We start from the raw sequence: 13783 nt of genomic DNA, 5'->3' as shown, positions 1-13783 counted from the left end.
AAAGCCATCCCCAGCCCTGAAGATGGGCTCGGGCTGTCTAGACTAGATCACTAAGCTGTCTTGAATGTGATTATCTGCAATTTTGCTGGCAGACTGTAAGCAGAGGGGCTCACGTCCACACCCCAGGACATGACTGCTCTGAGCTCGGGATGGAGGAGATGCCTCCAGACCACGCATGCTTTCATCCCTCTCGATTAACAGCAGCCAAGTCTGTGAGTCCAGATGTGGCACAACTGTATCCAGGCAGGTCTCTGTGCTCCTGGGAAACGGTGCTGATGTCAGGCAGGGCCCCTGGGGTTGTACCGAGGAACGCTGCGGGTTATATATATTTCATAGGGACAGAGCAGTAGATTATGGCTCTGGACCTGTGTTTTATTCATGACTCAGCCATTTCCCCATCTATAAAATGAAGATAATGATACATTCTTCCTTTAGAAAGAGCTTGTCGTCTCCAAGTGTGCTAAAAACTCTGGCAACAATGCACGTTAATTGAACATTTTCACTTTCTCGAGTTCCAAGAGAAAGTTTCCAGGGAGGATAATTCTTATTTTATCTGTATTTAATACTGTGAGGTGCACGGCAGAGTAAAGACGGTTGCATCTAGGACAGGAGGAGAAGGGAAGAGGAGAAAGGATCATTTGGGTCCACTCTGTTGTGGCATTGGGGCTCAATGTGCTGAGCAAGCACTTGTAAATCAAGCCAGCAAAAATTAAAGGCCACGGTAGCAGGTTGGATTAATCTGTTCTGACTTCCACATCTAAAAGTTAGATGTCAACGTTGGGGCTGGTCGCCTCGGGCTCCCTCCTAGTCGGTGGAGAGAAACAGGCATCTCCAGAGGCCATTTATCTCCTCCCAGACAGGCTGGCTGGATGAATTGCCCTCTGGAGGTGCTGGTCTGTCTCCATTGACAAAGGGAGCTCTGGGTATATCTTATTTATTTATATTAAAAATAGGGGGGGGGGGGGCAGATGAAGGTGAATCCTGCCTCTTGGGACTGAAAGGAGGCAGATCCGCAGCTGTACAGGGTCTTTGGGTGCTCTCAGTATTTGGTGCGAGGCTATACCTAAAGCAAGGGGATAACCAGCATTGTAGGCATTGCCCCGTCCCGTGCCTTTTGCATCCCGAGAAGTGTTTCCCCACTGATTCTCCCGACCGAGGGTGGAGTTTCTTTTGACATTACATTCAGCTTACACTTCATGGCTCGGCATAAAAGCTGGACAGACGCCCTGCAAGCGTTTGCTGCGTAGCTGCACCTCACACATACAGGCACAGGACCCTCGAACTACTAGTCGTCAGGAACATCAGCGAGCAAATAACACAGGTTCAACTAGCAAAGATTTGCATGTAGACACTAGAGCGATGGGCAACATTATAAAGCCATAAAATGGAGGAAATGGAAATACCAGGCTCCTAACTACCAAACCCCCAAGCTCTGTGAGTTTTGTCTTCCTAAAAGCTATTCCAGGGATGTCAGAAACAAACTATGTACTTCCACAGTCTCTTGTGTCCTCCTTCTGTATTTCAAATGAATAATAGAGAAAGGAATAATTTTATTTAAAGAGAATGAGTTGAACGGAATTTGCTTTAAAAAAAAAAAATGCACACAAAAAAAGCACCGCGGCACTCGTCCCGCTATTATAAAAGAAAACTTCCCTTTTTCATTTATTATTGAAGTAAATTAGGTTGATTGTCAGAAACTTGCGCGTCGGGTGAAAACGTTGCCATTGTGAGTGGTGGTGAGATGAATGCTTTTAATTTACCCCTTCGGTACGTTCAGCAGGCGGCCGTGAGCGGCTCCAGCTCTCGGCTCCCCTGCCTCCACCCGGCAAGGCGATTGCCAAGTTTCCTAGGGGATTTTCCATGGTGGGATCTTGTCTCTTCACAGGGGCATCTTGTCCCCCTGCCCTAGGGCTGGGTAGGGAAAAAGAGGACAAAGAGACATGTTGGTTTCTTCCCTCCTCCCGCTGACAGCGTGCCATAGCAGCCAAGTGCTCGGCTGGTTTTTTCGGAGCCAGAAAGCTGCCTGAAAGCTGCTCAGAACAGGCAGGAGTCAGGTGCCGCTTCCAGATTGCCTTGGCCTGCGGTTTCCTCCGTCGGAGCCGCTGCCCGTGGGGGAGCAAGGCTGCATCCCCGGGCAAAGGATGAATCGGCAGCCGGAGGGGGAGGCAGGTGGGCTGGGTTTTGGGAGGCTTGCTGGGGCTTTGCTGGGTACCACGGGTGTGTAACGGCGCTGTATCAGAGAGACAAAAGTATTCCGGTGCCGCCGGGGGCAGCCTGTGACTTCGTTGGAAGTCAAGCTGCGGATAAACACTTTTCAGCTTGGGACAAGGCACGACAGATCTGTTGGTAGCCCTCCAAAAGCACCGTTTCTGATCTTGCTTGGATCAGAGGGATGCTGCTGACTTCAGGCCCGCATCCAGCTCTTCCATGGGCAAACGCAGCCCCCTCCTAGCTTGCGATGGAGAAGGCATCACTCCTGTCTCCCTCCGCTGCTTCCAGGTGCCAGGAACAAGTCAAGAGAGTGTTCGCCTCGTGGAAATCAGAGCGGTGGGATGCCATTAAATGCGCTGCAGGAGTGCGCGGGCTGTGAGCGGAGCTTCTGGTGGGGACAGTGCAAGCACTAGTGTGCCTGAGGCAGGGAAGGGTGTTCATCAGCCAGGGTTAATGGGGCTGATAGAGAGGGAAGACGCTGCCGTTGAGATTTCAGCCCCAGCGCACGGTGAAGGAGCCATTGAATTTCACGTTATTGCTTGTTCACTGCTCGCGCTGTGCAGGCCAGCCAGGCAAGGGCTAAATCTCTGCATTTCCACTCGCTGCACACCTTGAGTGCGTGCACATCCACGTCTGGGTCAGTGGCAGTGGAGGCTGAGATAGGTGGAAAATTCCTGGGGGAAGCCCAGCTCAGGAGAAGACATGGGTTGAACCGTGCGCTTTGCTGCTAAATACTGGTGGTGCTGGGAAATCCTCCGCTGGAAGAGCAAATGAACCCAGAACAAATGAAGGGTAACATCTTGAAGCGGAAAGGGAGAGAAGGAGGGTTGCAACCAGGTCTGTGCTAGAAGTGGTTGCTGATATAAATCAGCAGTGAAGGGAAATCTTAAAAGGAGGGTGATGCTGTGTTTGTATGTGTTAGCTTAACTCGCAGGTGAGGACCACGCGCCGTTCCTGTGTGTTTGTGCTTAATTTGAGTGTTGGAAGCTCCCCTCTCCCACTACTGTGACCATGCAACGTGGCCTGGGTGCCATCCTCCACCCCGTAGTTGTGCCTTTAGGCTGTGCAGGAGCCCCGGGTGTTTTTTGGGTGGTGCACAGAGCAGTAACCACGAGGTGAGCTACATAAAGCTCCGGTGACTTCTGGTAATCACGGAGCATGAGAGCTCAGGGCAAGAGCAAATGAAGGGCATCATCTTGGAGAGGAAAAGCAGAAAGAAGGAGCCACAGCAGACCTTGGCACTCAAACTGTTTGCCGTTATAATATTGCTGGCTGGAAGCATGATTTCTCCCTCTGCCAGTAGGTCTATGTACACAAAACTTTCACCGTGGTTGCAATTACACCGCTCTAAAGTGTTTTTCTGTCATTACTTGTTCTGCCCAAGGAGCAGGACAACCTGTCCCGGTAACCTGTCCACACCGTATAGCACAGGGAGACTTGTACACAAACAGTATTTGGGTGCCTGACAAAGCCAGGGCAGCTGCTTGGGTCCATTTATTTCTTGTTTGGATTTGCAAAATCGGAGCCAGAAGCGACTTCCTGAGAATAACCTCCCCAGCCACCTTTTTTTGGTTTATTCTCACCAAAAATCGACTGCAAATGGGCAGGAGGAGAAGGCAAAGGGGGAGAAGGTTTGGTCGAACCTTTCCCACATTTCATCGTGTTTTGGCTGAGCTTGAATTTCAGGCAACGAGCGGGCAGGAGGTTGTGACAGCAGAAACATAGTGAGCAGCTTCAATGACAAACTTTGGGTTTTGATTTCAGGGTTGGCCGCGCAGGATTGTGCTTCCCAAGATCAATTGAGGATCAGCTGCAGCAGCGCAATGAATTTAGGGCCAGAAGGGACTTTTAGATCACATAAACAGGCCCCGGAAAGTCATTAGATACCTTTTTTTCTGAGCCTAGGATTTCGTGTTTGTCGAACATAAATCTTCCAAAAAGGTGTTCAGGGTTGATTTAAGGATCTCGGGAGATGCTGAATCCAGGACTGCTATTGGTAGTGGATTTTAAAGGTTAATCACCCTTGCTGCTAAACATTTGTGCTGTATTTAATTTGTCTGTCTTTAACTTTTGGTTGTTGGCTATTGCTCTGTCTTTCCCTGCTAGGGGAAATCGCCTGGCATTTTCTCCTTTGATCAAACCGGGCCTTCCCCTTCTCCCCTCCCCCAGACTAAAGAATTTCTCAATGTCCTTCAGCTCAGCTGTTTTTTATCACCCAGTTTGTCCTCATAGCCCTTCCACTTTTCCCCAACTTCCTTTTTTTAGTTATTTTTTTTAGTCTGAATATTAGAAGAAAAAAAATATCAGAAGGGCCCTGCAAAACTGAGGGGTGATTTTAAAAGCCAGCAGGATTCAGGGGATGGGAGAGGGTAAGGTCTGTGTCGTGCTCCTCCACAGCAGAAATAGTGCTGCTAAGCTCAGGGGGAGCCTGGCTACTGCTGTGCTTGGGCCAGAAACAGGGGGAAAAGCTTTGTGTTTTAAAAAAATGTAATAGATTTTAAATTGCACTTCCTTTAATGAATGAGTCACCCAATTACCACAGCCTGAACACCTGTGCCTGAGATTTGAAGTCTCCAGAGAGACTTTCACTTTTAACAATATTTATTATGATGAGTGTTATCGCATTAGATGGAAACGGCAGAGGAGGGGGGCTGCGGTCACGGGCAGCACCGGGGCAGCGGTGGGTTTTCTTCCCCGCAGATGCTCCAACGCCACAGCGGTGTCACACGTGGCATGGATTTCCAAGTGTGCATCGCCCGGTGATGTCCCCAAAGCACTTTGTCCCTTTCCACCCTGCTAAACCCTTGCCCTTACCTTGCTCTTAAAGGGAGAACAGGAGCATGCTTTGCCCAAAACTCTGCATGTTGTGGGTAGGCTGATTCCCCAGGTGGCTCAGGACCATCCAGGTGAGGAAAATTTGCCTTGAGCCGCCACCTGGAGACACCAAGGTATCTTTTTTTTTTTTTAAATAATCTTTTTTTTTTTTTTTTGGCTTAACAAGTGGGAAAAACCTCAAGGAGCAACAGCCATGCAGCTACATCTGGTTTAATGCCTGCAAAGTTGTGCAGTCACCAGGGAAAGGGGCTGAAGAAACCCGTATCTGCAGCAGAAACACAGAGAAAGCAGGGGCTTGTCTGCTCAGCCGTTGGAGCTGCTGCTCCCTCATGGCTGAAAAAGCCTGTGGAGTTTATCAATAACCACAAACCACCTGAGCCTGATGCGGCTCGTTGTGCTGTGAGCTGCAATGCCTGTGATGCTGCTGAGGGATTGGGCTTTGCCTTGCCCCTGGGACTGATTAATTGCCTCGCAGGTGGAAGGTGTTTGGGGGCCACCTCCTCCTTGGACAAAAGGCAGGCAGGCAGGCAGGCAGGAAGGTAGGTGGTTTGGGCAGACACACAGCTCTTTGAGAGGAGTGGGTGCTGTCTGGGAGGAGAAATAACTTCATTTTTGGTGTCCTGGGCTGTGCTCAGGAGCTTTGCCAGCAGGTGAGTTTGGCCTCTCCTTCCTATCTGTTGTGTGGAGACCTGGTTCTTGCAAAATGGGAGTGGGCTTTTAGGCATTAACCCCTCTCCTCGTGGCAGCTTGCTTTTTGAAGGTTCAGCCAGACCTGGTGGAGTTGGTAGCATGCACTTTGCACTGGTTATCATCCATCTGCTCTCCCCCTTCAGGTCAAGGCATAGCTCAAGAGATGCTTTTGGCCGTGCTCATGTGTGTGGACAGGCTGCTAGCCCGGGAGGTAACAGGCTCTCCGGCTTGAGCTATTGGGTGTGCGGCCAGGGGTCTAGGGTGAAGTGAGAAAGGATGGGGAAGGTGAATGTGCAAGAGGCAAATGCTCTTTGCTCCCCATGCCCTGCTAATTTTGAAGCATGTCCAAGGCTGTGCTTTCTCCTGGGGCACCCCTGCAGAGCACAGAGGCTACCCGTGTTCTCTGTCTACGTGCCACTGCAGAGAACCTTCCCTGGAGCAAATTAATGTTGCATCCTTTAAGGGAGCAGGGAAGGGGCTGTGCCGTGCTGTGCCACCCTCTCCTCACCCACCGTGAGCAGTGAGAGAAGGCAAAGACAGGTCACAGCTGGAAAAACTGGCTGTGTCTTAGATGTACAACTTCTGGGGGTGTTGGTGGGGAAGACGTGGCTTTGCAGCAGCCGGTGCAAGGAAGCCGGGTGCCGGTCAGGGTTAGAAAACCCACACCACGGAGGTGCGGGGGCCGAGACGGCTCAATTTTGACATCTCTTGCAAACCAGCGGATGATTTGAGAAAAGGATTGCATAGCATCTTGCCCGGTAATTTCACATCCCTCCCACTCCAGCTTCGACCGGGTCAGGGCCAAAAGCCCGCTGCGTGGGGACGGGCGAGCTGTGGCGGAGCACAGCCCCGGCAGTGGGCTGCAGCCGTGCCGGCTGTATGGAGACAGAGGTATAATTATCCCAGCTCCTGTCGCTCTTCGTGCTCTGCCAACACTTCTGCAGGCCAGAGGGCTGAACTGATGTATTTATGCACCTTCCCCTGCCTGTGTTTAAACAGCACCTTGGAAAATGCAGTAAAGAAGCCGCAACTCTTTTCAGTGTCCTCTAGGGGTTTTAATTTATTTTTATTGTGTTGGATGCTTGTTTCATTGTGGTTTTTTTAGTTGGTTGGGTGTTTTTTTTTCCCCCCCAGTGCTGGAAGTTGGCTTTACTGCAGAGCAGAGGTGCTGCAGAGAGGCTACTGAATTGCAGAGTGTTAATAGGTATGATAAGCCAAGTTAGCACGGAGGGATGTGGTAGAGCTGTCAATAAGCCATGGGGTTACTTTAGCTTCATGTTTAATAGAGAGTCTGTATTTTTCCTCATAGTTTTATGGGTTTGGGCCCCTGTTTTCACCGGGGCAGAGCCTGAATTCCCTGCTCTGTTAATTTGTACAGGCAGGCGCTTCTCTTGCATCCTTGTGTACAGATCCTGATGCTGGCTGAGGATGCTCCGTGCTTGAGGGCAGTGTTGCCCCCCTCCCAGAAAAAAACAACCCAGAAATTGCTGTGGAGTTTGTTTTCCAGCTCAGGATTGGACTGTGCAACGGGGAAGGCTTCTGTGCGTCTCCTTAGGCCATTTTGTTATGCTGATTAAAAAAAATGGCTAGAAACTGTTTCATTTGCTCCCCCAGTAACTAAACTAGCAAGAAACAGTTGAATTCTCTGCACCTTCTGTGAATGAGCATCCTCTTCTTGTTGCAGGCAGGGCCAGCCTGGCTTGCAGACACGTCGACTCTCCTGGCCATGCCGGACTGCTGCAGCACCTCGAGGAGGAGACACCTCCAAGGTACCCTAGACTGTTGATTATGTGTTTTTTTTTTTTTTCCCCTGATTACAAGATGATGCATGTCTGAAGGGTGTAAATCTGTTTTTTAAAGCATTGAAGGTGCTTTATGCTGCGTCTGTGATGTGTGAAGTTGCCCGCATGGTGAGTTTTTGGGAGCATGGTTTCACCTGACTGGCGTTCAGTAACCCTGCTTAATCCAGAACTGGAAGCTTTTGAAAGTGATTTTGCAAGCCTGGAGATGTTTCAAGCTTATGAGGCTTTTGACCCGTCTCATTTATGCTCGCCTCTTGCATTGCTAAGGGAGAAGCTTAGAAATGTGAATTATGTGAAATACGGTGTGAAATCTTTTGAGATATCTAAGTCGTGTGCATATACACATTGGCGCTTCCATCTCCTTAAGACTTCATCTCTCCTTCCTCAGTCGATCCATGTCTGGTTACATTATGCCACAGCAGCTGGGGGTAGAGTGGGTGGGAGCAGGTGAAGGACGTGGATTTATGCTCCCCATCTCCCCTCCCCAGCAGCATCCTTCCCCTCTTTCTGCTTTCCTTTCCTCGCTCCCCAGGACCCAAACGCAACGTCCTCATTCGCAATCCTGACTCAGACATGGGGATGGTGGGAACAACCTCCAGCAGCCTGGGGGCTGGGTATTTCTGAGGCTTATGTGTTTTTTTGATCTTTTTTCTTTCTGTCCTATTTTGTAAAGCTGAGAGCCGTGCTAGAAAACATCTATTAGGCTGAGAAATTAATACTTCTTCCTAAATATAAGTTTCCAGAATCTACCTGGTTTTCATACAAGGGTTGTATGCTTTTCCTAGTACTTTTCCTAGCAGATGTTTTGCTGTTGTAAAGCTTAGACTTGTTGGTTGTGCTCTGGACCTCTCCTTTGCTGCACAGCCATATTGTATGTCCTTTGGTCTTGCTGAAGAAAGAAGAAAGTTAAGCGGAGGCCTGGGGGTGCGGGTGGGCTGTGCATCGTCTTTCCCAGGATATTCATGAAAAAACCCAGAACTTCAAAGCTTTTGCAAGTTGCAGCTGATAAAGGGTGGCCCTCTAGGTGCTGGCTCTCCAAGTGCCATCCCACCTCGGCGTCTGTAATCCCAGCGGCTGCTCCAGTCCAGCGCCAGCATCCCGCAGCACCGCTGCAGTGCCCGCGGTGCGGCGGTGAGATCTGAGGGCAGGGGCCATCTTTCTTCCTCCCATGGCATCAAAGCTGTGTGAGAGCCCCTTCCTGAGGCTGCTGCAGTTGAAAGGGAAGGAGGAAGGAAAAGGTAAGGAAAGAGGGAATGAGCAAGGTGGTTTGAACAACCTTAATGATCCCAGGCTTTCCCAATTGTGCAGTGATGCGGTGTATTTGCCACCAGATTTCATCCCAAACACCCTAAACTGAACATAAAGCGCTGTTTAATAAACAGCAGTCGGCATTTCATTTCCCTGAATGTTCTGGAAGCAACTGCTAATTATTCCAGTGATTCCACTGTAATTACTCGGAACCCACTATTCACAGATTCCTCCATTGACTTCTATATCTGTACGCGCGCACGCTGAAATATGTATATATTTTGGTGTCCTATTGAAAATTCAATAGGATCCAATTTCAGTTGCTGTTGCCTTCCCCCCGTGCCTCCCCTCTCCAATTTGCTGATGCTACAGCTGCACGATGGAGAAGAAAGGATGCAGCGTCTAGCACGGACGTAAACAGCGACGTCCAACTGAAATGGGGAGAGAAAAATTACTTCCTTGTACTCTGCGCTCTTGACAAGAGCTGGTTCTTTCTTTTCTTTTTTATTTTTCCTCCCTTCCCTTCTTTTTCTACCACGTTCGATTTTCTGACTCTGCCGGGCAGGTTACAGAACTAATCTTGAACATGCTTTGAGCCTACTGTATAACACCACAAGCCTTTAAAGATTGGGGTGGGAGAAGGAAGAGGAGCATGCAGGGAATGCAATTAGTTTGGGGCAGCGGGATGAGTGGGAGAAGCTAAAATTGCAAATGCTGGCTATTTGGGGAAAATGAATCTCATTCCTCCCAGGGCTGGCTTACCTGGGTGTTTTGGGTAGCTGGAGAGTGGGAGACGTGAATTAGATGGGGGGGGTGGAATCCCTAGACAGTCTGCAGGGTCTCAAAAGGCACTTTTGTCACAAAAAGTGTGTTGTAACATGCACATTTATTTTACCCTGTGCCTTTGCTTGGAGTACAAAAGCTCTCATGTTCCAGGCATGCCAAGGATTGACCAGTAATCAGAGGCTGGGCTGGATTCAGAAGTGTTGCATCGGCTCTTGAAAGTAAAATAGGTGCTGGGTGTGTTTGAACGCTGCAGTAAAGGCTTCACCTCTGCTGTGCTGAGGATGGCCCTTCCAGAATTGAGAATGTTTGTCAATAAATAGTATCTGGTGGCTTTCCGTGTGTTCCCAGGTCCTGGCGAGTTTGCTCAAGGATCTCACCTGCGATGTCAAGGTGGCTGCAGGCTTCTTGATTGCCCTCAAGGCAAACTGGTGTGCTGGGTCACTGCTGAGCCCTGGCCATCTGGCTGTGACTGCTAGCTTCAGAGGGGCCGGAGCTGTGCAAGTGTTTTCACCCCCAAAATCAGTATCCTGTTGTCAGTTTTGAAAAGGTGGGTAGAAATGTAAAAATCAGAGAGCTCTGGGAGCAGGTATTTTAAAACCAGTGTGTCTTGCAACATCATCTAGGACTCAGCTGGCTGAGTCTTTGTCTTTGCTCTCCAAGTCCCGGAGAAGGTGGTAGAGAGCCTGATGAGGGGAAAAAAATGAAGAGAAACATAGGGATGTGCCAGGGCTGTGTCACCCTCAAGCCCAGAAGCATGCACAAGGTAGTAAACATCCTCTATCTCCTCGAGCCATCTGTTTGCAGAGTCTTTGCCCATGCAACAGTGCCACTTCCCTGGGTGTACTTGTTGCCTTCTTGTAATCCATAGGTAAATAGACAGCTAATCAACTGGAAAGCAGGGAGCGGCGGCAGTGAGCTGCGATAAGAGTCCAGTTGGGACGGGGACAAACAGCAGCATGTACTCTGGCGGGTGGGATGCTGGAAGATGTCCCTGCAAAATACTTGGAATAAGGGGGAATCTGATTTGTTCGGGGGGAAAGGAATAAATTAAGGGGATAGTGGCCGTTGAGCACCTCCAGGGACTCTTAGCACCTTGTCTGGTCAAACCCTGTTTTGCTCCTGGGTCGCAACGTGCTTGAAATTGGGAGAGTATTATTCTCCAGGTAATGCAGATAACGGGTCCGTGTGCTCTGAGCGAGGGCATGGTTTGCAAGCACGGCGCTGTGTGCAGGGACGCCGGTCACTGCTCCCTCCGAGTTTGCAGCTTTGAGGAGGAGTTCAAGGAATTTGGGGCTCACAGAGTGCCTCATACTTGGGCAGGCGTTTTGCCTGGCTGAGCCAGCTCCTTCTCCACTTACCCTTTCTTTGTGCTTCTTCCGCTGTGAAGATCACGTTGCCCCTCGGTGTGTAATTTGCCATCAGTTCAATTTTGATGGGAAGCAAGGTGCGCTCAGCACTGGAGCTGCTCGTTGCTGGGATTTTTTTATCTCTGAAGGGTTCCTTGCCACGTGCCGCACTGGGGCTGCTGTTTTGGAGAGGCCGGTGTGCGTCAGGCATTGCAGAGCAGAGCTAAAAGCTGGCCCAGCAAGAGGCACCTGTTTTTGGGAGGGCGTCATGGGGCATTCGGAGCTGGGGTGGTGCCCCAGCGCCCTTTAGTACATGGCATTACCGTGTTTAATGTACTCGGCGCTAATCTTTCTCTAAACAGAAGCGATCTTGCTGAGTTCAGCACTGAAGGAGCAATAACCAATGAAGGAGATGAGATTAAGAAAACTCACAAGAATTAAATGTGCTAGAAAGGGCTGGGGAAGTGCCAGGGGCACTGCAGTAAATGACCTCCCTGGGAATCGAGGACAAATAAAATCCATGCCCAGCCTCTCTCCTCCCAGGCGCCCTATGCCGATGCCTAAGCCCTCCCCTCCCTGGTGTGACCATAGATGTTGCTTTCAGGGTTATTTTTTGCACTGGAGTACAACAAATCCTCTGTGCTATGGGGCCGAGACGAGGATCCGTGTCGCTGCATTCAGAAAAACTAACCTCTCGAGCTCAAGGAGAGCTGCTTCAGTTGGCAGTAGCATTAGGTGCTTTATTCTGTCTGGAACAGCCTTGAGAGGGCAAACAAAACCTCTGTGCTGTGGCTCTTGTTTCCAGAGGCTCTCTGCAGGCAGGGCTGCCGGTGAGCGTGGCTTTTTTTCCTGCGAGCCAGAGACGGAGCCCAAAATTTGCCCAAATGTCATCAGACTGGGATGAAAATGGGGGTGCAGCAACCCAGGTGAATCAGCCGTCCCGGTCTGAGCTCTGCCGGGCTCGGTGGGGATGTAGGAAAGTCTTCTGCTCAACTTGCTGTTTGTGGGGCTTTCACGTGAAATGAGCGGAGGAGGTGGGAGTGGTAGGGTTTGGTTCCCCCCCCCCCCCCCCCCCCCCCCGCCTGAAAGTGTTGGGGGTGGGAAATGTCTTGGTGGTGGGCTGGGTGGAGGTCTTCCCACCCCCCCACCCCCCCCGTGGGTTTGCTCGCCACCAGCGTGGTACCCGCGGCCACTCGGCAGCGTGAGGATGTCCTTCACGGAGCCTGGGCACCTCAAAACGTGTCGAGAGCAGCCGCTGCCTCGAATCCCTACCCCTAGTGCCGCATAGGCTCGGAGGCTGTGAGGATGACTTTGCAGTGATATATTTACTACAATTACCATCTCTCTTCCCAGAGGAGGAAAAAATAGATGAATATGTTTTGAAGGTGTCATGGAGTGAAAGCAAGAGAGGAGCTTGAGCCTGAACTTATGAATAACTTATAGGCTTCCTCTCTTCTTGAAGTCACTCCATTTGGGCTTATCTTTCTCACCCGTAGGAGGTGTAATTAAAGGAGCAAAGCCAGGCGTCCGTGCGCACAGCGGCTGCCTGTGGGCACTCGTCTGTCTGGCTCCGTGTGTCCCATGCACGCAAGGGCACGGCAGTGCCAAAACGCCCTTGTATGCAGACGTGAGCTGGGGTACGCGTTGAGCTGTGGTTTACAAGTTCCCCCCTCGGTTCCGATCCCTCGTGAAGGGAAGGGGTATTTTGCACGTATCTCTGATATTTTTAGGATAGCTGGTGGAAGCGTTCCCTCAACTCTCCTCTTGCACTGGTGAAACCAGAAGCAGAAGTCACCTAGGAAGGGCAAACACTGCAAGAGGAAGCAGGCAAATCCTGCAACCCTTACTTAAGATTTGGGAGGTTTTTGTTCAGGTCTTGACATGGCTGGAAACTCCCTCCGTGACCTCATGCGTTGAGTTAGCCTTTCCGAGCCTTATATTTCTAGCCATAAAATGGGGAGTAATTTCCTTTTGTCTCAACACCCTTTTCTGCTTTCTCTATTTTGACTTTAAGAGCTCAAGGGAGGGATTGGTGGCTTTTTTTTTTTTTACCCGGTGTACATACAGAGTCTAACATAATGGAACCGGGATCTTATCAAAGGCTTGTGAATGCTATTGTAATGCATATAGTAATTATAGGTACGTATATGTAAGGATGATGAAAAAAAATCCAATGAAACATGGCATTTCCCTCTGGAAAAATGTTAGCGGAATAAAACCACGCCTGGGAGTATGTCAGTTCCAGCAAAAAATGTCTATTAAAAATTATGCAGTGCTGTTCAGCAAGGTCACAACGCTCCTTTTAGAGCCAGTTAGAGGTTTCCTTTCAAAGCAGCATGTCACCTTTTTTTTTCTCCCCCTGCAGACTTTTAGCTAAGGTGTTGTATTTTGGCCTTCTGTTCGGATCTGGGCGGCGGGGGGGGGGGAATCTCATCTAAAATTTTGCAGAAATTTCTGCCAAAAGGGGCCTTCCGCGGCTCGGTACACGTGGAGGCATGGTTTCCCTGTTCGACACCATATATATGTGTGATTTGCAATGAATAACTTCTTCCCCCCGTCCCCCTATCTCGGGAGTGCAGCCCCGCTATCTGTATGTTCACATCAGCCCGGCACATAGATATGTATGAGTGTAATGGATATTAGGTATTTATTGCAAGGCATTCTGTTGAACATCACCTGCTGTTCAACATGAAAAGTTGATGTTCCACAAAGCCACAAGCCAAAGGCTCCTTAAGAGCTGTTCTGGTGCATCGGGTAAATATACGTGCTCGGAACAAGTGCTGTGTGAATTAATAATGCATAGAGCAAATCTGTAAGAAGAGCAGCTACTGCATAGGGCCTTATAAACTGCTCTCTCTGCTTAGG

Source organism: Phalacrocorax aristotelis, chromosome 22 (assembly GCF_949628215.1).
Source record: "Phalacrocorax aristotelis chromosome 22, bGulAri2.1, whole genome shotgun sequence".
NCBI lineage: Eukaryota > Metazoa > Chordata > Aves > Suliformes > Phalacrocoracidae > Phalacrocorax > Phalacrocorax aristotelis.
This window is presented reverse-complemented; position numbering follows the sequence as displayed.